The sequence below is a fragment of the Haematobia irritans genome, chromosome 1 (genome assembly GCF_050003625.1).
Source record: "Haematobia irritans isolate KBUSLIRL chromosome 1, ASM5000362v1, whole genome shotgun sequence".
Taxonomy (NCBI): domain Eukaryota; kingdom Metazoa; phylum Arthropoda; class Insecta; order Diptera; family Muscidae; genus Haematobia; species Haematobia irritans.
This window is the reverse complement of record NC_134397.1, coordinates 58,721,726-58,748,666: the sequence shown is the minus strand read 5'-3', so window position 1 is coordinate 58,748,666 and position 26,941 is coordinate 58,721,726. Positions and strand designations below refer to the sequence as shown.

The 26,941-nt window shown below is 27.2% G+C and overlaps 1 protein-coding gene across 1 annotated transcript in view; it reads left to right on the top strand.

The window, feature by feature from the left end:
* LOC142221015 (uncharacterized) overlaps positions 1-26,941 on the top strand; it is a 294,520-nt gene that overhangs the window by 146,476 nt on the left and 121,103 nt on the right. The window contains exon 4 of the mRNA XM_075290497.1: positions 15,958-16,041. The gene's annotated coding sequence lies outside the window, so the exon portion shown is untranslated. The remainder of the gene's footprint in view (positions 1-15,957; positions 16,042-26,941) is intronic.

Genomic DNA, 26,941 nt, shown 5'->3' with positions numbered 1-26,941 from the left:
TTGACTATTTTTGAAAATGTGCGTCTCAAGTTTCCTTTTAGTGTTTTTATTACGTGTTTTTAGTTGTAATGTAAATATCAATACTAAAAAATATGCTTAACATACTCTCTCTGCCACAATCTTAATTGGATTAAACACATCGCAAAGCTTGAATTAAAATATAAAACAACTGTAGCTTTGATTATTCTGGGGGGGGCAAGAACTATTCTGGGGGGGGCATAGCCCCCCCCAGCACCCCCCTAGCTACGCCAATGAATATTGGATAATGCGAGTTTGATATTTTTATGTTTTATTCATATAAAAATTTAATGTATTCTCATTTTTCGACGAAGATCAAGGAGTATGAAAAGTGATGAGGTAAGTTTATCGTTTGGGTCCTATTTTTATATATTTAATATTTTCCCTTTCTAGTTGGACGAAAAGATTAAGGAGACCGAGTAGCAACGTGATGACTTGTAGCCACGCCATTTTCGAATTTGCGATAGAATGTAGTATTATCCAAGTCAAAAAGATAAAATAATGATTTGGAGATAGTTTGCATCATGAAACGGATATGTTATTCATGTATGGTATTAGGGACTTCGCACAAACGATTCCTTATAGCGTTGGTTTGAATTATTGGGCACGAGAAGCAATTATTGGTAAGTATATGTATTATTTGTATTTATTTCAGTCTTCAGTATTTTTATGTTATATTTTTCAGAGTTTCATTTCGAGTAGCCAAAGAGAGGAACTGGGAGACTAATGTAAAAAAATGTGTGAAGAGAGCAATGCCACAATGCCTTTGACAATTTAAACGCCAGAAACGCCGCAGAAACGTAGTGGCTATGTATATATATTTTTAATTGAATTCTTATACTATTATTCCTAGGCGTAGATATAACGTAAATAGGTTTGAGCCAACTTGCTGTATTAAATACACTTTCATTATAAAACCTAAAATAAATCTTTTTATTAATTACTGTAATTTCAGTAATATTTGAAATTTATAGATAAAATTATATATAATTAGATATATTAACATCTAATTATATCAAATTAGATGTAATTAGATGTGGGCCAAATTTGAGATCTGGTCAGATCTAATTCCTTTAGAATTAGATCTGATCAGATATTACCATTTTTCGGATCTGACCAGATCTGCCTACATATACTATCATATCTAATCAGATATGGCAGGAGATCTAATAATATCTGGCCAGATCCACCAATTTTTACACGGGTGTCCGTTTATATGATGGCTCTACGTAAAAGTGGACTGATATGGACAAATTTTTGCATAGTTGTTAGAGACCATATACTAACCCCATGTTCCAAATTTCAACCGGATAGGATGAAATTTGCTGCCACATTAGCCACTGTGGTCATAAGTATAAATCGGGCTAAAGATATAGATAGTAGCTATATCTAAATCTGAACTGATTTCAATCAAATTTAGCGCACTTGATTATATTACCAATTGCACTCCTTCAGCAAAATGTGTTCACAGACAGACGGATATGGCTAGCTCGACTCGGGAGCCCATCCTGAGCATTTTTGCCAAAAACACCATGTGTCTATCTCGTCTCTTTCTGGGTGTTGCAAACATATGCACTAACTTATAATACCCTGTTCCACAGTGTGGTGCAGGGTATAAAAAGTTAATTTATATCAGCATACTTTAAATTATACTTATCTAAATTAAATTTATTAGGATAATTTAAATTGAATTTATTACAAATAAATTAAAATTAAATAAAATTTAATATAGAATAAAATAAAACTAAGTGATTTTATGAATACCCGAGCAAAAAATTGAGAAATCTAATTTGATACAATTAGATATGAGTAGATCCGAAAAATGGTAATTACTATGGAATTAGATCTGATCAGATCTCAAAATTGGCCTAGATCTAATGTCTTAGATGTAATTATATCTGTCCCTATATATTATTGGATCTGATGTTAGATCTGGTCATATATGGAATTATATACATTTATATCTAATTATATCTCATCATATGTTGGTATATCTGCTTATATCTACAGGGGCCAATTTTGAGATCTGATTAGAGCCCTCAATTTTTACACGGGATAACCGATTTCTTTGTAATGGCTTAATAATTTGGTTTATCCTACTAAACAAATTTTTTTGTTAATCGTAATAAAGAAGGGATTTCCCCTGCTTAAGTATAAATATGTAAATATAAAATTTTTTACACCAAAATTAAAATAAGTGAATTGCGGCATTCACTCAACTTGTATATTCCAGCTTGTTTTTGCTTCCAGTCTTTAAATTAAAACAGATTGCATAATTTTTTATTTATAGACAATAAGCTTAGTCCAATTTAGCAATTTTAGTTTTTCCCATAAAATAATTACATGATGTTAAATTAAATCACTCGTACAATTGTTTCGACTTGTAACAATTAAAATTAAAAACAAAAAAAAAAACATTGAAATGTTAACAGTTAAAAAAAATTGAAGCTTCTAAAGGGCTCATTAAATGGTTGAATTATTATTAATAATTTATTCATTTGACTAAGCAGTTTTAACAAATTGTCCAATATTGTTTATAGTATTTAATTATTCCCTAATGGTATTTTATGAATTAGGCTCTTCAATATTAAAATGTATATGAAAATTATAAAAAGTCTATAAGGAATAATACAATTTTAATGAAAAATTCTGAAATGATGTTATTTAATTGATTTATATTAAAAAATTAGATTAAGATTAAAGACTTAGTTTTTGACATTACAAGTTGAAGAAAAACTATAGAACATAAAACAAGAATATACGGCCGTAAGTTCGGCCAGGCCGAAGCTTATGTAATCGAATTTCTTGGGTTGCGGTAACACTTGCCGATGGCAAGGTATCTTAAAACTTCCTAACACCGTAATATATACCAAATAGTCCATACGGGGTATATATTAAACTAAAAAAGACCGATTAAATACGTATATAATTAAGTTTATAGTTTCTATAGAAATAGAATTTTGACAAAATAAAATTTTGAAAACATTTTCTGTAGAAGTAAAATTTGGAAAAAAATTTCTATAGCAATAAAATTTGGATAAAATTTTCTATAGAAATAAAATTCTGACAAAATTTTCTATAGAAATAAAATTTTGACAAAATTTTCTATAGAAATAAAATTTTGACAAAATGTTCTATAGAAATAACATTTTGACAATGTTTTCTATAAAAATAAGATTTTGGTAGATTATTTTTAGCTCGAGCGGCAACCATGATTATGAACCGATAAGGACCAATTTTTGTGTGATTGGGGATCGCCTATATATAACTTTAGACCGATATGGACCAATTTTGGCATGGTTATTAGCGGCCTTATACTAACACCACGTTGCAAATGAATTTTGCTCCTCTAAGAGGCTCCGGAGATCAAATCTGGGGAACGGTTTATATGGGGGCTATATATAATTATGGACCGATATAGACCAATGCTTGCGTGTTTGTTGGAGACCACATTCTAACACCACGTACCAAATTTCAACCGGATCGGATGAATTTTGCTCCTCTAAGAGGCTCGGGAGGTCAAATCTGGGGATCGGTTTATATGGGGGCTATATATAATTATGGACCGATATGGACCAATTTTTGCATGGTTGTTAGAGATCATATACTAACACCACGTACCAAATTTCAACCGGATCGAATGAAATTTGCTTCTCTTAGAGGCTCTGAAAGCCAAATCTGGGGATCGGTTTATATGGAGGCTATATATAATTATAGACAGATGCGGACCAATTTTTGCATGATTGTTAGAGACCATATACTAACACCATGTACCAAATTTCAGAGATCGGATGAATTTTGCTTCTCTTAGAGGGTCTGCAAGCCAAATTTGGGGGTCCGTTTATATGGGGGCTATACGTAAAAGTGGACCGATATGGCCCATTTGCAATACTATCCGACCTACATCAATAACAACTACTTGTGCCAAGTTTCAAGTCGATAGCTTGTTTCGTTCGGCAGTTAGCGTGGTTTCAACAGACGGACGGACATGCTCAGATCGACTCAGAATTTCACCACGACCCAGAATATATATACTGTATGGGGTCTTAGAGCAATATTTCGATGTGTTACAAACGGAATGACAAAGTTAATATATCCCCATCCTATGGTGGAGGGTATAAAAATGTTGTATTTCTAGGACAAATGTTAGAGTTTTTTTTATTTATTTATTTTATTATTTACTTTATTGTTTATTTATTTTGTATTTACTTATTCCTTAATTGCAAATTCATAATTTCTATTTGATGAGTTTGGCTATTAAAATTTATTTGAAATTTATAAAAACAGAGAATAAAATATTTTTAAAGCTCATTGTTTAAATGATATCATATATATTTTTTAATTTATTATTGTATAAATACTATAGTAATATTTCATCATATTGTTATTACACAAAACAAGTATTCTCACAAAAAACAAACTGAACCCTCTTTGAAAGAAAATATAGGTATATTTTGGAAAATTTATCTGAAATATATTGTAAGAGGTGATTCGTTACAAATGAATTAATGATTTATTAAAGTTTATCAAAAAAAAAAAAAAATAAAAGAACATAGAAAATTTCGTTGCTTAATAAAATTTCCTATTTCTAAGAAAAATGTTAGAGTTACAATTTGTTTGTCTTCAAAGTCATATGAAGTTCAAGACAAACTAAGTTTACTTTGTTTAAAAAATTATTTTTATTTATTATTTATTAAAAAATATATTAAAATAAAACAAGTATATACGGCCGTAAGTTCGGCCAGGCCGAAGCTTATGTACCCTCCATCATGGATTGCGTAGAAACTTCTTCTAAACACTGCCATCCACAATCGAATTACTTAAGTTGCGATAACGCTTACCGATGGCAAGTTATCTTAAAACCTCCTAACACCATCTTCTAAATTGTATGTAAGTCCATACGTGGTATATATTAAATCAAAAAAGAGCGATCCAATACGTATATAATTCAGTTTGACAAAGTAGACATAAAATTTTGACAAAATTTTCTACAGAAATAAAATGTTAACAAAATTTTCTATAGAAATAAAATTTTCACAAAATTTTCTATAGAAATAAACTTTTGACAAAATTTTCTATAGAAATAAAATCTTGGTAGATTATTTTTGGCTCAAGTGGCAACCATGATTATGAACCGAATAAAATTTGAACAAAATTTTCTATAGAAATAAAATTTTGACAATTATGAAAATTTTATTATGAACCGAATAAAATTTTAACAAAATTTTCTCTAGAAATAAAATTTTGACAAAATTTTCTATAGAAATAAAATTTTGGTAGACTATTTTTGGCTCTAGTGGCAACCATGATTATGAACCGATATGGACCAATTTTTGTGTGATTGGACCAATTTTGGTATGGTTGTTAGCGACCATATACTAACACCACGTTCCTAATTTGAACCGGATCGGATGAATTTTGCTCCTCCCAGAGGCTCCGGAGGTCAAATCTGGAGAACGTTTTATATGGGGGCTATATACAATTATGGACCGATATTGACCAATTCTGGCACGCTTGTTAAAAATCATATACTAACACCATGTTCCAAATTACAACCGGATTGGATGAAATTTGCTTCTCTTGGAGACTTCGCAAGCCAAATCTGGGGATCGGTTTATATGGGGGCTATATATAATTATGGACCGATGTGGACCAATTTTTGCACGGTTGTTAGAGACCATATACCAACAACATGTACCAAATTTCAGCCGGATCCGATGCAATTTGCTTCTATTTGAGGCTTCGAAAGCCAAATCTGGAGATCGGTTTATATGGGGTCTATATATAATTATGGACCGATGTGGACCAATTTTTGCACGGTTGTTAGAGACCATATACCAACAACATGTACCAAATTTCAGCCGGATCGGATGCAATTTGCTTCTCTTTGAGGCTTCGCAAGCCAAATCTGGAGATCGGTTTATATGGGGTCTATATATAATTATGGACCGATGTGGACCAATTTTTGCATGGTTGTTAGAGACCATATACCAACATCATGTACCGAATTTCAGCCGGATCGGATGAAATTTGCTTCTCTTTGAGGCTCCGCAAGCCAAATCTGGAGATCGGTTTATATGGGGGCTATATATTATTATGGACCGATGTGGACCAATTTTTGCATGGTTGTTAGAGACCATATACCAACATCATGTACCGAATTTCAGCCGGATCGGATGAAATTTGCTTCTCTTTGAGGCTCCGCAAGCCAAATCTGGAGATCGGTTTATATGGGGGCTATATATTATTATGGACCGATGTGGACCAATTTTTGCATGGTTGTTAGAGACCATATACCAACATCATGTACCGAATTTCAGCCGGATCGGATGAAATTTGCTTCTCTTTGAGGCTCCGCAAGCCAAATCTGGGGATCGGTTTATATGGGGGCTATATATAATTATGAACCGATGTGGACCAATTTTTGCACGGTTGTTAGAGACCATATACCAACACCATGTACCAAATTTCAGCCGGATCGGATGAAATATGCTTCTGTTAGAGGCTCCACAAGCCAAATCTGAGGGTCCCTTTATATGGGGGCTATACGTAAAAGTGGACCGATATGGCCCATTTTCAATACCATCCGACCTACATCGATAACAACTACTTGTGCCAAGTTTCAAGTCGATAGCTTGTTTCGTTCGGAAGTTAGCGTGGTTTCAACAGACGGACGGACGGACATGCTCAGATCGACTCAGAATTTCACCACGACCCAGAATATATATACTGTATGGGGTCTTAGAGCAATATTTCGATGTGTTACAAACGGAATGACAAAGTTAATATATCCCCATCCTATGGTGGAGGGTATAAAAATGTTGTATTTCTAGGACAAATGTTAGAGTTTTTTTATTTATTTTTATTTATTTATTTTATTATTTACTTTATTGTTTATTTATTTTGTATTTACTTATTCCTTAATTGCAAATTCATAATTTCTATTTGATGAGTTTGGCTATTAAAATTTATTTGAAATTTATAAAAACAGAGAATAAAATATTTTTAAAGCTCATTGTTTAAATGATATCATATATATTTTTTAATTTATTATTGTATAAATACTATAGTAATATTTCATCATATTGTTATTACACAAAACAAGTATTCTCACAAAAAACAAACTGAACCCTCCATGAAAGAAAATATAGGTATATTTTGGAAAATTTATCTGAAATATATTGTAAGAGGTGATTCGTTACAAATGAATTAATGATTTATTAAAGTTTATCAAAAAAAAAAAATTGAACATAGAAAATTTCGTTGCTTAATAAAATTTCCTATTTCTAAGAAAAATTTTAGAGTTACAATTTGTTTGTCTTCAAAGTCATATGAAGTTCAAGACAAACTAAGTTTACTTTGTTTAAAAAATTATTTTTATTTATTATTTATTAAAAAATATATTAAAATAAAACAAGTATATACGGCCGTAAGTTCGGCCAGGCCGAAGCTTATGTACCCTCCATCATGGATTGCGTAGAAACTTCTTCTAAACACTGCCATCCACAATCGAATTACTTAAGTTGCGATAACGCTTACCGATGGCAAGTTATCTTAAAACCTCCTAACACCATCTTCTAAATTGTATGTAAGTCCATACGCGATATATATTAAATCAAAAAAGAGCGATCCAATACGTATATAATTCAGTTTGACAAAGTAGACATAAAATTTTGACAAAATTTTCTACAGAAATAAAATGTTAACAAAATTTTCTATAGAAATAAAATTTTCACAAAATTTTCTATAGAAATAAACTTTTGACAAAATTTTCTATAGAAATAAAATCTTGGTAGATTATTTTTGGCTCAAGTGGCAACCATGATTATGAACCGAATAAAATTTGAACAAAATTTTCTATAGAAATAAAATTTTGACAATGATGAAAATTTTATTATGAACCGAATAAAATTTTAACAAAATTTTCTATAGAAATAAAATTTTGACAAAATTTTCTATAGAAATAAAATTTTAGTAGACTATTTTTGGCTCTAGTGGCAACCATGATTATGAACCGATATGGACCAATTTTTGTGTGATTGGACCAATTTTGGTATGGTTGTTAGCGACCATATACTAACACCACGTTCCTAATTTGAACCGGATCGGATGAATTTTGCTCCTCCAAGAGGCATCGGAGGTCAAATCTGGAGAACGTTTTATATGGGGGCTATATACAATTTTGGACCGATATTGACCAATTCTGGCACGCTTGTTAAAAATTATATACTAACACCATGTTCCAAATTCCAACCGGATTGGGTGCAATTTGCTTCTCTTTGAGGCTTCGCAAGCCAAATCTGGAGATCGGTTTATATGGGGTCTATATATAATTATGAACCGATGTGGACCAATTTTTGCACGGTTGTTAGAGATCATATACCAACAACATGTACCAAATTTCAGCCGGATCGGATGCAATTTGCTTCTCTTTGAGGCTTCGCAAGCCAAATCTGGAGATCGGTTTATATGGGGTCTATATATAATTATGGACCGATGTGGACCAATTTTTGCATGGTTGTTAGAGACCATATACCAACATCATGTACCGAATTTCAGCCGGATCGGATGAAATTTGCTTCTCTTTGAGGCTCCGCAAGCCAAATCTGGAGATCGGTTTATATGGGGGCTATATATAATTATGGTCCGATGTGGACCAATTTTTGCATGATTGTTAGAGACCACATACCAACACCATGTACCAAATTTCAGCCGGATCGGATGAAATATGCTTCTCTTAGAGGCTCCACAAGCCAAATCTGGGGATCGGTTTATATGGGGGCTATATATAATTATGGGCCGATATGGACCAATTTTTGCATGGTTGTTAGAGACCATATACCAACATCATGTACCAAATTTCAGCCGGATCGGATGAAATTTTCTTCTCTTTGAGGCTCCACAAGCCAAATCTGGGGATCGGTTTATATGGGGGCTATATATAATTATGGACCGATTTCGACCAATTTTTGCATGGTTGGTAGAGACCATATACCAACACCATGTACCAAATTTCAGCCGGATCGGATGAAATATGCTTCTGTTAGAGGCTTCGCAAGTCAAATCTGGAGATCGGTTTATAAGGGGTCTATATATAATTATGGACCGATGTGGACCAATTTTTGCATGGTTGTTAGAGACCATATACCAACACCATGTACCAAATTTCAGCCATATCGGATGAAATTTGCTTCTCTTTTAGGCTCCGCAAGCCAAATCTGGGGATCGGTTTATATGGGGGCTATATATAATTATGGACCGATGTGGACCAATTTTTGCATGGTTGGTAGAGACCATATACCAACACCATGTACCAAATTTCAGCCATATCGGATGAAATTTGCTTCTCTTTTAGGCTCCGCAAGCCAAATCTGGGGATCGGTTTATATGGGGGCTATATATAATTATGGACCGATGTGGACCAATTTTTGCATGGTTAGTAGAGACCATATACCAACACCATGTACCAAATTTCAGCCGGATCGGATGAAATATGCTTCTGTTAGAGGCTCCACAAGCCAAATCTGGAGATCGGTTTTTATGGGGACTATATATAATTATGGACCGATGTGGACCAATTTTTACATGGTTATTAGAGACCATATATAGCAACACCATGTACCAAATTTCAGCCATATCAGATGAAATTTGCTTCTCTTTTAGGCTCCGCAAGCCAAATCTGGGGATCGGTTTATATGGGGGCTATATATAATTATGGACCGATGTGGACCAATTTTTGCATGGTTGGTAGAGACCATATACCAACACCATGTACCAAATTTCAGCCGGATCGGATGAAATATGCTTCTGTTAGAGGCTCCACAAGCCAAATCTGAGGGTCTCTTTATATGGGGGCTATACGTAAAAGTGGACCGATATGGCCCATTTTCAATACCTTCTGACCTACATCGATGACAACGACTTGTGCCAAGTTTCAAGTCGATAGCTTGTTTCGTTCGGAAGTTAGCGTGATTTCAACAGACGGACGGACGGACATGCTTCGATCGACTCAGAATTTCACCACGACCCAGAATATGTATCTACTTTATGGGGTCTTAGAGCAATATTTCGATGTGTTACAAACGGAATGACAAAGTTAATATACCCCCATCCTATGTGGAGGGTATAATAATGTTTTTACACTAAAAATAAGTTGAGTTTGATGTGTAGGCCATAACAGTTTTCTTATGACAACAACTCAAAAAGTGGAGTACAATTTAGTTAGCAATATATGCTGTAATGAAAATCTGTGGAGGATAAGCATTGCCCTCATGAACTTAACATTTGTCTTACTTTCTTTTTATCTATTGCGCAATTCAACAACAAATTCTAAAATGCAATCTAAAAATAAATTTTATGTCAGAATATTTAAGATATTCTGATCATTTAAATACATGCTACTTTTGTTTAAATTCCATTAAATAATCTTTTCTAGATTTATCATAGACATACCTTTGCTATCTATGAGTCTCACATATCTGGTGCTGGGGCAAGATGGAAACAATTGGGTACAACCCATTTTTTCTGGTTTACTTGAGATTTACTTGGTAATTGGTGGACTTTTTGTGTTCGCCTTTCGTCACAATTCATGACCCCCTTTGCATCTAGAAGTTTCGTTATTTTATTCCTAATTTTTAAATTTGAGATTCAAAGACAGCTACTTGAATATCTTTTGAAAAATAAACTATATTTGTTGATAAATATTTTGTGAATGTTTAAAGAAGAATACAAAAGAAAAGCAAATGTTTAGCAAACAATACTACTTTTATGGCCTGATATTGTTTGGAAAACATTTTCTTAAGAAAACAGCTATAAATGACTAACTTCTTGGCATTTGTAGGAAATATAAACAAGTGGTTTTACTCTATAACAGTTTTTTGTTTTTTGAATGACTATTGCAACTAGTTTTGAAAAAATATCTAAAATTCATATAAAACAGTATTATAATTTTATTGCTGGTCAAGATAAAATCTCGTTTTAATAACACTATGATTCCAGAATAAATTAGCGCTTCCTATATCTTCGATACTGCCAGGTTCAATTTGCATTAAAAAACTTAGTCCAACAAAAGTTTTATTTTAATATTATAAATTGTAATAAACTATAATTAGATAAGACTTTAATAAAATAAGTTAAATATTAAATTAAATTGATAATTTTGCTGCAAGTAGAGGATGCTGATGAGGAATGTGGTAATTCCGCAATGACCATCCATGCAACTATCTTGTAGTCCATAACTATATTTTTCTTCTGTTTGTTAAGCTACTCTTGTAGTTTAGTCCACGCATGGCTGAAATCAAAACAACAATAAAGAAATAAAATTTTGCAAAAACTTTCTATAGAAATAGAAATTTTCAAAAATTGTCTATAGAAATCAAATTTTGCAAAAATTTTCTATATAAATAAACTTTTGAGAAATTTTTCCATAGAAATAGATTTTTGACAAAATCTTCTATAGAAATAAAATGTAGATACAATTTTCTATAGAAATAACATTTTGACAAAATTTTCTATAGAAATTAAATTTTGAAAAAAAAAATTCTCTAGAAATAAATTTTTGACAAAATCTTCTATAGAAATAAAAGGTTGACAAAATTTTCTATAGAAATGAAATGTTTTATAAAATTTTGTATAGGAACAAAATTTTCTATAGAAATAACATTCAATAGATATGAAATTTTGTCAAAATTTCATATCTATAGAAATAAAATTTCGACAAAGTTTTCTATAGAAATAAAGTTTTCATAAAATTTTCTATAGGAATAAAATTTTGACAAGATTTTCTATAGAAATAAAATTGACAAATGATAAAATGACAACATTGGCTCTAGGTTAGGTTAGGTGGCAGCCCGATGTATCAAGCTCACTTAGACTATTCAGTCCATTGTGATACCACATTGGTGAACTTCTCTCTTATCACTGAGTGCTGCCCAATTCTATGTTAAGCTCCATGACAAGGGACCTCCTTTTTATAGCCGAGTCCGAACGGCGTTCCACATTGCAGTGAAACCACTTAGAGAAGCTTTGAAACCCTCAGAAATGTCACCAGCATTACTGAGGTAGGATAATCCACCGCTGAAAAACTTTTTGGTGTTCGGTCGAAGCAGGAATCGAACCCACGACCTTGTGTATGCAAGACGGGCATGCTAACCATTGCACCACGGTGGCTTTTCAATTCAATTGTTTTCAATTTAAATAAAATTTTGCAAAAATTTTCAATAGAAATAAAATTTTGCAAACATTTTCTATAGAAATAAATTTTTTTAAAAAATTCTATAGAAATACAATTTTGACAAAATTTCTTATAGAAGTAAAAATTTCTATACAAATAAAATTTTGACAACATTTTTTATAGAAATAAAATTTTTACAAAATATTCTATCGAAATGAGATATTGATACAATTGTCTATAAAAATACAATTTGTAGAAAATTTTCGAAAGAAATAAAATTTGCAATAAATTTCTGTAGAAATAAAATTGTGCAAAAATTTTCAATATAAATAAAATTTTGCAAAATTTTTCGATAGAAATAAAATTAAAAAAAAAAAATTCTGTAGAAATACAATTTTGACAAAATTTCTTATAGAAATAAAATTTGCTATAGAAATAAAATTTTAACAAAATTTTCTATAGAAATAAAATTTAAAAAAAAAATATAGAAATACAATTTTTAGAAAATTTTCAATAGATCTAAAATTTTGCAATAAATTTCTGTAGAAATAAAATTGTGCAAAAATTTTCAATAGAAATAAAATTTTGCAAGAATTTTCTATAGAAATAAAATTTTGACAAAAAATTCTATCGAAATAAAATATTGATAAAATTTTCTATAGAAATAAAATTTCTTGAAAATTTTCCATAGAAATAAAATTTTGCAATAAATTTCTGTAGAAATAAAATTGTGCAAAAATTTTCAATATAAATAAAATTTTGCAAGAATTTTCTATAGAAATAAAATTTTGACAAAATAAAATTTTGACAAAACTTTTTATAGAAATAAAATTTTCACAAAATTTTCTATAGAAATAAAATTTAAAAAAAATTTTATAGAAATACAATTTTTAGAAAATTTTCAATAGATCTAAAATTTGGCAATAAATTTCTGTAGAAATAAAATTGTGCAAAAATTTTCAATAGAAATAAAATTTTGCAAGAATTTTCTATAGAAATAAAATTTTGACAAAAAATTCTATCGAAATAAAATATTGATAAAATTTTCTATAGAAATAAAATTTCTTGAAAATTTTCCATAGAAATAAAATTTTGCAATAAATTTCTGTAGAAATAAAATTGTGCAAAAATTTTCAATATAAATAAAATTTTGCAAGAATTTTCTATAGAAATAAAATTTTGACAAAATAAAATTTTGACAAAACTTTTTATAGAAATAAAACTTTCACAAAATTTTCTGTAGAAATAAAATATAGACAGAATTTTCTATAGAAATAAAATTTTCACAAAAAATTTCTATAGAAATACAATTTTTAGAAAATTTTCCATAGAAATAAAATTTTGCAATATTTTTCCGTAGAAATAAAATTGTGCAAAAATTTCCAATAGAAATAAAATTTTGCAAGAATTTTCTATAGAAATAAAATTTTGCAAAAATGTTCTATAGAAATGAAATTTTGCAAAAATTTTCAATAGAAAAAAATTTTGACAACATTTTCTATAGAAATAAATTTTTTTTTTCGTTTTGTTTGTTATTGTTGGCTTCTCTTCAATCGGGAGGTTCAAGTGTAGTTCACTTTGGGTTGAGTGAATTACCCGAATTTATTCTGATAATTGGTTGATAGTTTTGCTGCAAGTAGAGGATGCTGATGAGGAATGGGGTAATTCCGAAACAGCTGTACATCCAACCATCTTGCAGTCTATAGGGCTTTGCCCAAATAAATTTGACAAGCATACTTTTCCTCTGTTGGTTAAGTTACACTTGTAGTTTAGTCAATGCATGGCTTTAAGCTGAGATCAAAAACAATAATAAGAAATAAAATTTTGACAAAATTTTCTATACAAATAAAATGTTGGCAAAATTTTTTATAGAAATAAAATCTTGACAAAATTGTTCATAGAAATAGAATGTTGACAAAACTTTCTATAGAATTTAAAGTTCTATAGAAATAAAATTTTAAGAAAAATAATCTATACAAATAAAATTTTGCAAATTTGTTCTATAGAAATGAAATTTTGCAGCAATTTTCTGTGTAAATGAAATGTTGACAAAATTTTCTATAGAAATAAAATTTTGCCAAAGTTTTCTATAGAAATAAAATGTTGACAAAATTTTCTAAATAAATATTTATTTTCTGGTTGATATTGTTGAACTTTTAATTTAATTTTTAGGATTTTTATTTCATAATCTCGGCTATAGGTCTGTAAATTAAACTTGAAATTTTTGGTTTCTTGCTGCTGCCAGTAGAAAAACAGACAGCGGAGAAAATCCTTGAAAACGGTTCTGACGAAGTCAACCGAAATGCCGGAAAATAAAAATCAAGAAACCAACAATTTCAAGTTTAATTTATAGACCTATAGCCGAGGTTATGAAATAAAAATCATGAAGTAAATTTTTGACAAAATTTTCCATAGAAATAAAATTTTGACAAAATTTTCTATAGAAATAAAATTTTGACAGAATTTTCTATAGAAATAAAATTTTGCAAAAATTGTCTATAGAAATAAAATTTTGCAAAAATTTTCTATAGAAATAAAATTTTGCAAAAATTTTCTATAGAATTTAAAATTCTATAGAAATAAAATTTTGAAAACAAAAATCTTTAGAAATAAAATTTTGAAAAAAATCTATAGAGATAAAATTTTGCAAAAATTTAAATAATTTGTAAAAATTTAAATAATTTGTAAAAATTTAAATAATTTGTAAAAATGGAAATAAATTGAATTCTGAAAAGAATTATATTATTTGAATTTATTTATTTTGAAATAAATTATCTTACAATAAATGGCATACATTTTTTAATTTATCCACTACAATCAGTCTTTAAATGAGTTAAGCCATTGTACCCCATTTGAAGCGCTTTTAAATGTCTCCCTTTGTTTCGAAATTTTTTAAATAAAAATTTCATAAATTCAATTTTGTTAATTGAAATTTATTTCCATAGAATATAAACCTCATTATTCATAATTCTGGTTTCATGAAAAAAAAAAAAAAAACAAATAAATAAAAAATACTACAATTTCTAAATGAAAACGAAAACTTGATCTCCCCGAAGACTGCACTGCACATCAAGTCATTCACAATTTGTATCTTAAACAATTTTTGGACCATGAATGAAGTGTGTGAGATAGCAATCTCATTTGGAACTATGTCATCCAAGTGTTTTTACTATAATTGAGTGCCACGCCATAGAAATATTAGATTCCGCCTCTTGTATCATGTATCCTAGGGCTTTTTCTTGTTTATTGTGGTGGGGATGGGGTGAGGCTTTTATTTCAAGTTGTCAATAAATCAATCACTGCGATTATTATGACCCACCAGACATAGTCTAATGAAGATCAAATAGAAAAAAAACGAAAATATTTCTTTTGTTTTTTTTTTTTGTTGTCACTTAAACTCTTTTTCCAGTTTCGATGAAAGTATTGCTATCTATGAAGGGATAGATCTCTCATAAAATTGTATACATTTGTTGGAATGTCGAAATTTGTCTTGTCCAGTAGTGTGATCTAGGGGGGAGATTTTGAATTAAGATTTATTTTTAATCTCTGTGGGAGCCAATTGATAGATACTTGAATGCAATCGTCTTGTATTGATTTCTTATATATCTCTTGGAACGACTGAAAGATGGGGCTAAATGTTTACCCATCAAACTATTTTCTTTTTTATGGGTTAATCTTTTATTTGTTTGTTTGTTTTCTAATATCACTTTTGTTGCTTTTCTCTAATTTTGAAATATTCTGTTTTTTTTCTCTGATTTTTATTACAGATGTTTTTGCCAAGACCTTAATTAATTTCTATTGACTGTAGCAGTTTTACTCTTGGTCCCCTTTGAGTTTTCTTGGAATAAATGGTGAGTTGATTGATTTATCATATTTTTCACTTCTCTGTTTTTTTCAATGAAAGCGGAAAAAAACGACAATCAAATATCATGAAATTGTCACGTTTTATTTGGTGTAACGTTAAATTCTTAGGACTTTTTCAATAAATTGTGTACTAGTCATTGCCTATTGTTGTATTGATACTTCAATAATAATAAAAAAATTTTGAGGTGATAAACTATGAGGAAATAAGGGATATATTTAGTTATTAAATGTCCAAGAAATAAATGGATATTGTAAAGAAAATCTCTATTTTTGAAATACTTCTAAATACGCCATTGGCGGAGCTAAGAAATTTCTCATGGGCGCTACATGGGGTAGTGCGTTCAAACCCAGTTTTGATAAACCATCAAAAAGTTTTTCAGCGGTGGATTATCCCACCTCAGTAATGTCACCATAATCATTTCTTAGTGTTTCAAAGCTTATCTATGCGATTTCACTGCAATGTGAAACACCGTTCGAACTCGGCTTGTCATTGAGCTTAACATAGAATCGGGCAGCACTCAGTGATTAATTAGAGAGAAATTCATCACTGTGGTATCACAATGGACTGAATAGTCTAAGTGAGTCATATACATCGGGCTGCCACCTAACCTAACCTAACTTATAGGGGCTAAGCGCCCCCATAGTTGACATTTTCTACTCAAAAATTTCAATTGGAAAAATTTGGCGTGATTAAAGAAATTAGGCTATTTATTTTTAAGACAAAATGTATGAATAATTTAAGGAGAAACTATCTCCTCCAACGACAAGATTCTTTTTGGATCTTAAGTCAACTTTTGGAAAAAAAATAATTCAGTCCATTACAGTATGAATGAAAATAACGTAAAGTAAACTGCTAAATTTCTTTCATTTTTGTTCTTAATTTTATTGTTCAAAAGCAAAAATGTCGGAAATAACATCAATTCTACCAAAAATGGAAAATTTTTTACAGTTTGGTAGATTGGTAGAATTCTTGATGCTTTGGTAGATTTTCCTAAATATTCCACTCCAAGTAAAATTGTCATAAAAATTCTAGAGAAATAAAATTTTGACAAAACTTTCTATAGAAATAAAAGTTTGACAACATTTTCTATAGTAATAAAATTTTGACAAAATTTTCTATAGTAATAAAATTTTGACAAAATTTTCTATAGTAATAAAATTTTGACAAAATTGTCTATAGAAATAAAATTTTGACAAAATTTTCTATAGAAATACAATTTTGACAAAATTTTCTGTAGAAATACAATTTTGACAAAATTTTCTATAGAAATAAAATTTTGACAGTATTTTCTATAGAAAAAAAAATTGTGATAAAATTTTCTATAGAAATAAAATTTTGACAAAATTTTCTATAGAAATAAAATTTTGACAAAATTTTCTATAGAAATAAAATTTTTACAAAATTTTCTATAGAAATAAAATTTCGACAAAATTTTCTGTAGAAATAAAATTTTGACCAAATTTTGCATAGAAATAAAATTTTGACCAATTTTTCCATAGAAATAAAATTTAGAAAAAAATTTCTATAGAAATTTTGACAATTTTTTTTTGAATTTTGACAAAGTTTTCTATAGTAATACAATTTTGACAAAATTTTCTATAGTAATAAAATTTTGACAACATTTTCTATAGAAATAAAATTTTGACAAAATTTTCTATAGAAATAAAATTTTGACAAAATTTTCTGTACAAATAAAATTTTGACAAAATTTTCTATAAAAACAAAATTTTGACAAAATTTTCTATAGAAATAAAATTTTCTGTAGAAATAAAATTTTGACAAAATTTTCTGTACAAATAAGACTTTGACAAAATTTTCTATATAAATAATATTTTGACAAAATTTTCTATAGAAATACAATTTTGACAAAATTTTCTATAGAAATAAAATTTTGACAAAATTTTTTACAGAAATAAAATACAGAAATACAGAAATAAAATACAGAAATAAAAGTTAGACAAAATTTTTTATAGAAAAAAATTTTGACAAAATTTTCTATAAAAAAAATTTGACAAAATTTTCTACATAAATAAGATTTTGACAAAATTTTCTATATAAATAATATTTTGACAAAATTTTCTATAGAAATACAATTTTGACAAAATTTTCTATAGAAATAAAATTTTGACAAAAATTTTTACAGAAATAAAAGTTAGACAACATTTTTTATAGAAAAAAATTTTGACAAAATTTTCTAATGAAAAAAAAAATTTTGACAAAATTTTCTATAGAAAAAATTTTTGACAAAATTTTCTATTTCTGTTGACATTTTCTATAGAAAAAAATTTTTTTGACAAAATTTTCTATAAATATAAAATTTTGACAAAATTTTCAATAGAACAAATTTGAACAAAATTTTCTATAGAAATAAAATTTTAACAAAATTTTCTATATAAATTAAATTATGACAAAATTTTTTACAGAAATAAAATTTTGACATAATTTTCCATGGAAATAAAATTTAAACAAGATTTTCTATAGAAATAAAATTTTGACAGTATTTTCTGTAAAAATAAAATTTTGACAAAATTTTCTATAGAAATAAAATTTTGACAAAATTTTCTATATAAATAAAATTTTAACAAAATTTTCTATAGAAATAAAATTTTAACAAAATTTTCTATAGAAATAAAATTTTGAGAAAATTTTCTATAGAAATAAAATTTTAACAAAATTTTCTATAGAAATAAAATTTTGATAAAATTTTCTATAGAAATAAAATTTTGACAAAATTTTTTACAGAAATAAAAGTTAGACAAAATTTTCTATAGAAAAAATTTTTGGCAAAATTTTCTATAGTAATAAAATTTTGACAATATTTTCTATAGTAATAAAATTTTCACTAAACATGCAATTGACGTCCAAACGCTTTATATTATGTATAATTAGAAAAAAATTAACAAAATTTTCCATGGAAATAAAATTTGGACAAAATTTTCCATAGAAATAAAATTTTGATAAAACTTTCGATATAAATAAAATTTTGACAAAGTTTTCTGTAGTAATAAAATTTTGACAAAGTTGTCTATAGAAAAAATGTTTGACAAAATTTTCTATAGAAATAAAATTTTGACAAAATTTTCTATAGAAATAAAATTTTGACAAAATTTTCTATAGAAATAAAATTTTGAAAAGTTTTCTATAGAAATAATATTTTGACCAAATTTACCATAGAAATAAAATTTTGACAACAATTTCTACAGAAATAAATTTTTTACAAAATTTTCTATAGAAATAAAATTAAGACAAAATTTTTAATAGAAATAAAATTTAGACAAAATTTTCTATAGAAATAAAATTTTTACAAAATTTTCTATAGAAATAAAATTAAGACAAAATTTTTAATAGAAATAAAATTTTGATAAAATTTTCTATAGAAATACAATTTTGGCAAAATAATCTATAGGAATAAAATTTTGACAAAATTATCTATAAAAAACAAAATTTTGGCAAAATTTTCTATAAAAATAAAAGTTTGGCAAAATTTTCTATAAAAATAAAATTTTGACAAAATATTATTTAGATATAAAATTTATACAAGACAAATTTTTGGTCGGAACAAATACCAAAATCTTTAAGGGAAGACTAAAATTATTGGATCCAAATAAAGTTTTCCTTTAGGACATTACAATAATAAGATCGGATGACACTTAATTAAAGCAATAAATACATTTTTTCTTACAATACATAGAGATTGCCTTGTAATCGCAAACATGTAATTTCATTTAACACTCTTTAAACTTTAGAGACAGTTGACAGATAATTGAAGTCATCCATCATTTGTTGTCTTGTTTTAATTTCTATTAGACACAATGAACACCCTTAACCCTCAAAACTGTCAGTTGATAGTCTAGCCTACAATCCGCAATTTACATGCTCATGTCTGCCCTTTTCCAACATATGTCAGTTGGGGAACAAACATTGATGTAATATCATTTTTATGGTTAATTGTATTAAAATTAATTAACATTGTCATCTCACTGTTTTTTTTATGATATCTTCGTCGTTAACATAATTATAACTTGTTGTCTCTCTTGTTGTTTTCGTTGTTGTCTTTCTCCTTTGTATATAACTTCACCTCCCTCCTCTTGCTGTTTTGTCGTCGTCAATTTATTAAGATAATTGTATTAAGTCATATTTTGCCCCCTGCCCTCTTTAAATTTGATGGAGAAAAACACAAAGATGAAAAAATTATTAAAAAAAACATATTTGAATTTTTAATTGTTAATATTTCTAGAGAATACAAAATGTCAACAACTGCGATAATGGCTAGAATACAAATTGTATTAAATTAATAAGAAGACGGACGCAATAAAGAAACAAATAATAATGATTTATAATAATAGCTCGTTTTGTGAATGGTATTCTTTTGTAAGGGGTTACTTTAATTCCCAAAGACTAAAAATTAAATAAACTGAAATTTTATTAATTTTAGTTTAATCACCCGAAAAAAATCGGCATAATCCCATAAAACACAAAATTTACTGACGTAACAAAAATTAATAGGTTTTTTCGAATTCAGTACTATACTGAAAAAACAGTGAACTCACCAGGAAAGAAAATTTTAGTTAATTTTAGAAAAAATAGAATAATTTTAGAAAAATTTAACTAAACTGCAAAAATGTCTTTAGTGCCATACGAAGTTCAAGATGAGCGCATTATTGGTAAAATTTACAACTTTTAAGAAATTCAAAACTCTTTTGTTGCAGTCAGGAATTTAGTTAATCTTTATGCTTCATTTGTGTATAATTCTTTCCTCTGTTTTAGTTAATTTAACTAACGTACTCAAAAAATGATTAAAGTCATGGAAACCTTCTTAAAACGTAATAAAATAGAATTATATCGGCTTTAGTGAAATATATAGTTCACTTTTTTTGAAAGTACATATTTACTTTTTTTAATCTTCATATTTTTTTTAATCACCTAGGGTGTATTTGCACTCGGTCTTTTAGAGTGAAAATTAGCCCTAATTTCGTTTTGGGATCATTTTCATGCTACATTTTATCGGAGCCCATTTTCATGGGGCCCATTTTCATTATAAAGCGTCGCCTTACATTTGGTACATTGTTTCATTTGGATTTTGGTGCTCTTTTTCCTGGGTATTATTAGATGTAAATCCTGTGAATACAACCCTTAACACAGCAACATTATTCATTATGAAGTGTCGCCTCACAGTTGGGGGCCTTTTTCATTTGGGTTTTGGGGCTCATTTTCCTGAATGTGAATAAGATTTTATACCTAACAACATTATTCATCATGAAGCGCGGTCCCGCATTTGAAGCCCAAGAAGTAAAATCGGCAGATCGGTCTATATGGGGGCTATATCAAAACATGGACCGATACACCCCATTTTCGGCACAACTCTTTATGGTCCTAGAATACCTCTAGGTTTCCAATTTCGGACAAATTGGATAAAAACTACGGATTCTAGAAGCCCAAGAAATAAAATCGGGAGATCGGTCTATATGGGGGCTATACCAAAACATGGAACTATACCCCCATTTTCGACAAACCAATTTGTGGTCTTAAAATACCTCTAGATTTTCAATTTCAGACAAATCGGATAGAAAATACACTTTCTAAACGCCCAAGAAGCCAAATCGGTCCATATGGGGGCTATACCAAAACATGGACCGATAGGCAACATTTTCGGTACACTTTTTGATAGTCCTAAAATACCTCTAAATTTCCAATAACAGGCAAATTGTATAAAAACTACGGTTTTTATAAGCCCAAGACCCCAAATCGTTAAGTCGGTTTATATGGGGACTATATCAAAACTTGGACCGATATAGCCCATTTTCGAACTTGACCTGCCTGCAAACAAGACGAATCTGTGCCAAATTTCAGAACGATAGCGCCATTATTGAAGGCTGTAGCGTGATTACAACAGACAGACGGACATGCTTATATCGTCGGTTGACTTTTCAAAATTTGAACAATTTAATTTCGAATTCCAAATTAAAACAAAAAAATTGAAAATTTGACATTTCAATATTTTAAAAGGTCAAATTTCCCATCTGAAAAATTTAAAACTTAAACTTTTTAAAATTATATCATTCACAAAAAAAAAAAAAAAAATCTGATTCAATCACGAAATTAATTGATCCAATTAATTTTTAATTGAAATGTCTTCAATCACAGAAATGATAGTATCAATTAAAAAATTAATTGAAGGTCAATTAAAAAATTAATTGAAGGTCAATTAAAAAATTAATTGATCCAATTAAAAAATTAATTGACACTATAAATTTTCGTGATTGATTTTTGTTTCAATTAACAAATTTGTTGATTCAATTTTAATTGAATATTTTTTTAAACTCAATTAACATTTTAATTGGACAATTTTTCGTGAAATTTTTTTCTGTGTTGGCTCTCTATTGTCTAGCTAGCCAAATGCTGAGAGTTTTTGTTTTCATTAGATTTCCTCAATGTCACTCATCCATGCATTTGTCCATTATTTTCACCAATTGTCAAAGGTATGAAAACCATAACAATAGAGAATAATGGAAAAAAGCCAAAGCAATGGTATTAAAACCTAAAAAAATACCAAAGCTAAACGTGCCAAGTGAAATTCGAAATTAAATTTGGAATGGCTTGACTTGAAAGCTTCTCAATATCTGACACTTTGCCAACCAACGATGGCTACTATAAAATTGTCAACAATCGAAATATTATGGTTACTACTAAAAGTGAGTAAAGTAGTAACAAAATAATAGACAATGATATTTGAAAAATATTTGAAAAAAAATACCTTAAGTTTGGTAGTCCACTCACTACTGCTGGACAAATGAACAATTCGAAATACATACCATAAAAAAAATAAATTTAGAAAATGCCAGCACCGTGCTACATTTTATGTCATGGCTAAAATTCAATAAACTCTTTTTTTTTCTTAACAAAAAAGCTAAATCACAATTCAAAACAAAAAAAAAAAAAAACGCTACTGCATTATCTGCCCAGAAAAACAGAAAAAATAAAATTGTTTTTTTTTTGTATGGCCGATGACATGCATTGACAATTACACCAGAGTTTCAAGTATCGATATACGTCTCTTACCCGTTTTGTTTGCTTCCATTAACGTGTTTGAAATTTAAATTAATTTCGAAAAAAAATTGAAATAGTTTAGTAGCATTTAAATTTTTTTTTTTTAACTTTAAGGCTTGTTTTACATTTCTCTGAAATCAATCGTCTAGTTGTAGACAATTTTTATTAAAGCCAAAGGTGTTCCAAGTAAATCGAAAATAACATCAAGTAGGGGGGAGGATGGATTTAAAAACTGTTCATTACCATTCGAGACATTGTCGGTAAAACCATAAAGATGTCCCTACATTTTTTTTAGTCAGTGATTGACATTAAATTTTTACGACCTGATTTGTTGATGTTCTCTCGGTAGAGACTTTGAAATGTTGCGCTTGCAATAAGGAAATTACAATTAATTTAATTATTTTGCTGTTCGAAAAAATGTTTTTAAGCCGACAGCTAGACAGAGGGAATAGCTTTAATTTGAACAAATTTAAAAACTTCCTATTTATTTTATTGGCAACTAGAAATTAATTACTCTTAATGTGTTGAAATAACGTTGGAATATATATTCCTCATTTATTTAATTTATTTTATGATTATTTTATTCCCTGCACATCAAGACTTCTTATAATTATTGCATAGGATTCTTATCACATAGAAATTACCGATTTTATTTCCATAGAACATTTTGTCAAAATTTTATTTCTATAGAAAATTTTGTCAAAATTTTATTTCCATAGAAAATTTTGTGAAAATTTTATTTCCATAGAAAATGTTGTCAACATTTTATTTCCATAGAATATTTTGTCAACAATTTTATTTCCATAGAAAATTTTGTCAAAATTTTATTTCTATAGAAAATTTTGACAAAATTTTATTTCTATAGAAAATTTTATCAAAATTGTATTTCTATAGAAAACTTTGTCAAAATTTTATTACTTTAGAAAATTTTGTGAAAATTTTATTTTATAATTTTGTCAAAATTTTATTTCCATAGAAAATTTTGCCAACCATTTATTTCTATAAAAAATTTTATCAAAATTTTATTTCTATAGAAAATTTTGACAAAATTTTATTTCTATAGACAATTTTGTCAAAATTTTATTTCTATAGAAAATTTTGTCAAAATTTTATTTCTATAGATAATTTAGTCAAAACTTTATTTCTATAGAAAATTTTGTCAACAATTTATTTCTATAGGAAGTTTTATAAAAATTTTATTTCCATAGAAAAAATTTTACTTCTATAGAAAAATTTTATTTCTATAGAAAATTTTGTGAAAATTTTATTCCTATAGAAAATTTTGTCAACAATTTATTTCTATAGGAAGTTTTATCAAAATTTTATTTCCATAGAAAATTTTGTCAAAATTTATTTCTATAGGAAATTTTGTCAAAAATTTTATTTCCTTAGAAAATTGTGTCAACATTTATTTCCATAGAAAATTTTGTCAAAATTTTATTTCTACAGAAAATATTGTCAAAACTTTATTTCTACAGAAAAGTTTGTCAAAACTTTATTGCTATAGAAAATTTTGTCAAAATTTTATTTCTATCGAAAAGTTTGTCAAAATTTTATTTCTGTAGGAAATGTTGTCAACATTTTTTTTCTATAGGAAATTTTCTCAAAATTTTATTTCCATACAAAATTTTGGGAAAATTTTATTTCCATAGAAAATTTTGTCAAAATCTTATTTCTATATAAAATTTTGTTAAAATTTTATTTCTATAGAAAATTTTGTCAACATTTTATTTCTATATGAAATTTTTTCAAAATTTTCTTTCCATAGAAAATTTTGTGAAAATTTTATTTCCGTAGAAAATTTTGTCAAAATTTTATTTTTATGGAAAATTTTGTAAAAATTTTATTTCTGTAGATAATATAGCCAAATTTTATTTCTATAGAAAATTTTGTCAACAATTTATTTCTATAGGAAGTTTTATAAAAATTTTATTTCCATAGAAAATTTTGTGAAAATTTTATTTCCATAGAAAATTTTGTCAAAATTTTATTTCTATTGAAAATTTTATCAAAATTGTATTTCTATAGAAAATTTTTTCAAAATTTGATTTCTATAGAAAATTTTGACAAAATTTGATTTCTTTAGTCAATTTTGTCAAAATTGTATTTCTATAAAAAAAAAGATTTGTCAAATTTTTATTTCTATAGGAAGTTTTATCAAAATTTTATTTCCATAGAAAATTTTGTCAAAAATTATTTCTTTAGGAAATTTTGTAAAAAATTTTATTTCCACAGAAAATTTTGTCAAATTTTTATTTCTACAGAAAATGTTGTCAAAACTTTATTTTTACAGAAAATTTTGTCAAAACTTTATTTCTATAGAAAATTTTGTCAAAATTTTATTTCTATAGAAAATTTTGTCAAAATTTTATTTCTACAGACAATTTTGTCAAAATTGTATTTCTATAGAAAATTTTGTAAAAATTTTATTTCTATAGATAATTTAGTCAAAATTTTATTTCTATAGAAAATTTTGTCAAAATTTTATTTCTATAGAAAATTTTGTGAAAATTTTATTTCTATAGAAAATTTTGTCAAAATTGTATTTCTATAGAAAACTTTGTCAAAATTGTATTTCTTTAGAAAATTTTGTCAAAATTTTATTTCTATAGAAAATTTTGTCAAAATTTTATTTCTATAGAACATTTTGTCAAAATTTTATTTCTATAGAAAATTTTGTCAAAATTTTATTTCTATAGAAAATTTTGACAAAATTTTATTTCTATAGAAAACTTTGTCAACATTTTTTTTCTATAGAAAATTTTGTGAAAATTTTATTTCCATAGGAAATTTTGTCAACAGTTTTATTTCCATAGATAATTTTGTCAAAATTTTATTTCTATAGAAAATTTTGACAAAATTTTATTTCTATAGACAATTTTGTAAAAATTTTATTTCTATAGAAAATTTTGTCAAAATTTTATTTCTATAGAAAATTGTGTCAAAATTTTATTTCTATAGAAAATTTTGTCAAAACTTTATTTCCATAGAAAATTTTGTCAACAATTTATTTCTATAGGAAGTTTTATCAAAATTTTATTTCCATAGAAAATTTTGTCAAAAGTTATTTTTATAGGAAATTTTGTCAAAATTTATTTCTGTATAAAATTTTGACAACATTTTATTTCTATAGACAATTTTGTCAAAATTTATTTCCATAGAAAATTTTATTTTTATAGAAAATTTTGTAAAAATTTTATTTCCATTGGAAATTTTGTCAACAGTTTTATTTCCATAGAAAATTTTGTCAAAATTTTATTTCTATAGAAAATTTTGACAAAATTTTATTTCTATAGACAATTTTGTCAAAATTGTATTTCTATAGAAAACTTTGTCAAAATTTTATATCTTTAGAAAATGTTGTCAAAATTCTATTTCTATAGAAAATTTTGTCAAAATTTTATTTCCATAGAAAATTTTGTCAAAATTTATTTCTATAGAAAATTTTGCCAAAATTTTATTTCCATAGGAACTTTTGTCAAAATTTTATTTCTATAGACAATTTTTTCAAAATTGTATTTCTATAGAAAATTTTGTAAAAATGTTATTGCTATAGAAAATTTTGTCAAAAATTTATTCCATACAAAATTTTGTCAAAAATTTATTTCTATAGAAAATTTTGTAAGAATTTTATTTCTATAGAAAATTGTGTCAAAATTTTATTTTTATAGAAAATTTTGTCAAAATTTTATTTTTATAGAAAATTTTGTCAAAATTTTATTTTTATAGAAAATTTTGTCAAAATTTTATTTTTATAGAAAATTTTGTCAAACATTTATTTCTATAGAAAATTTTGTCAAAATTTTATTTCTATAGAAAATTTTGCCAAAATTTTATTT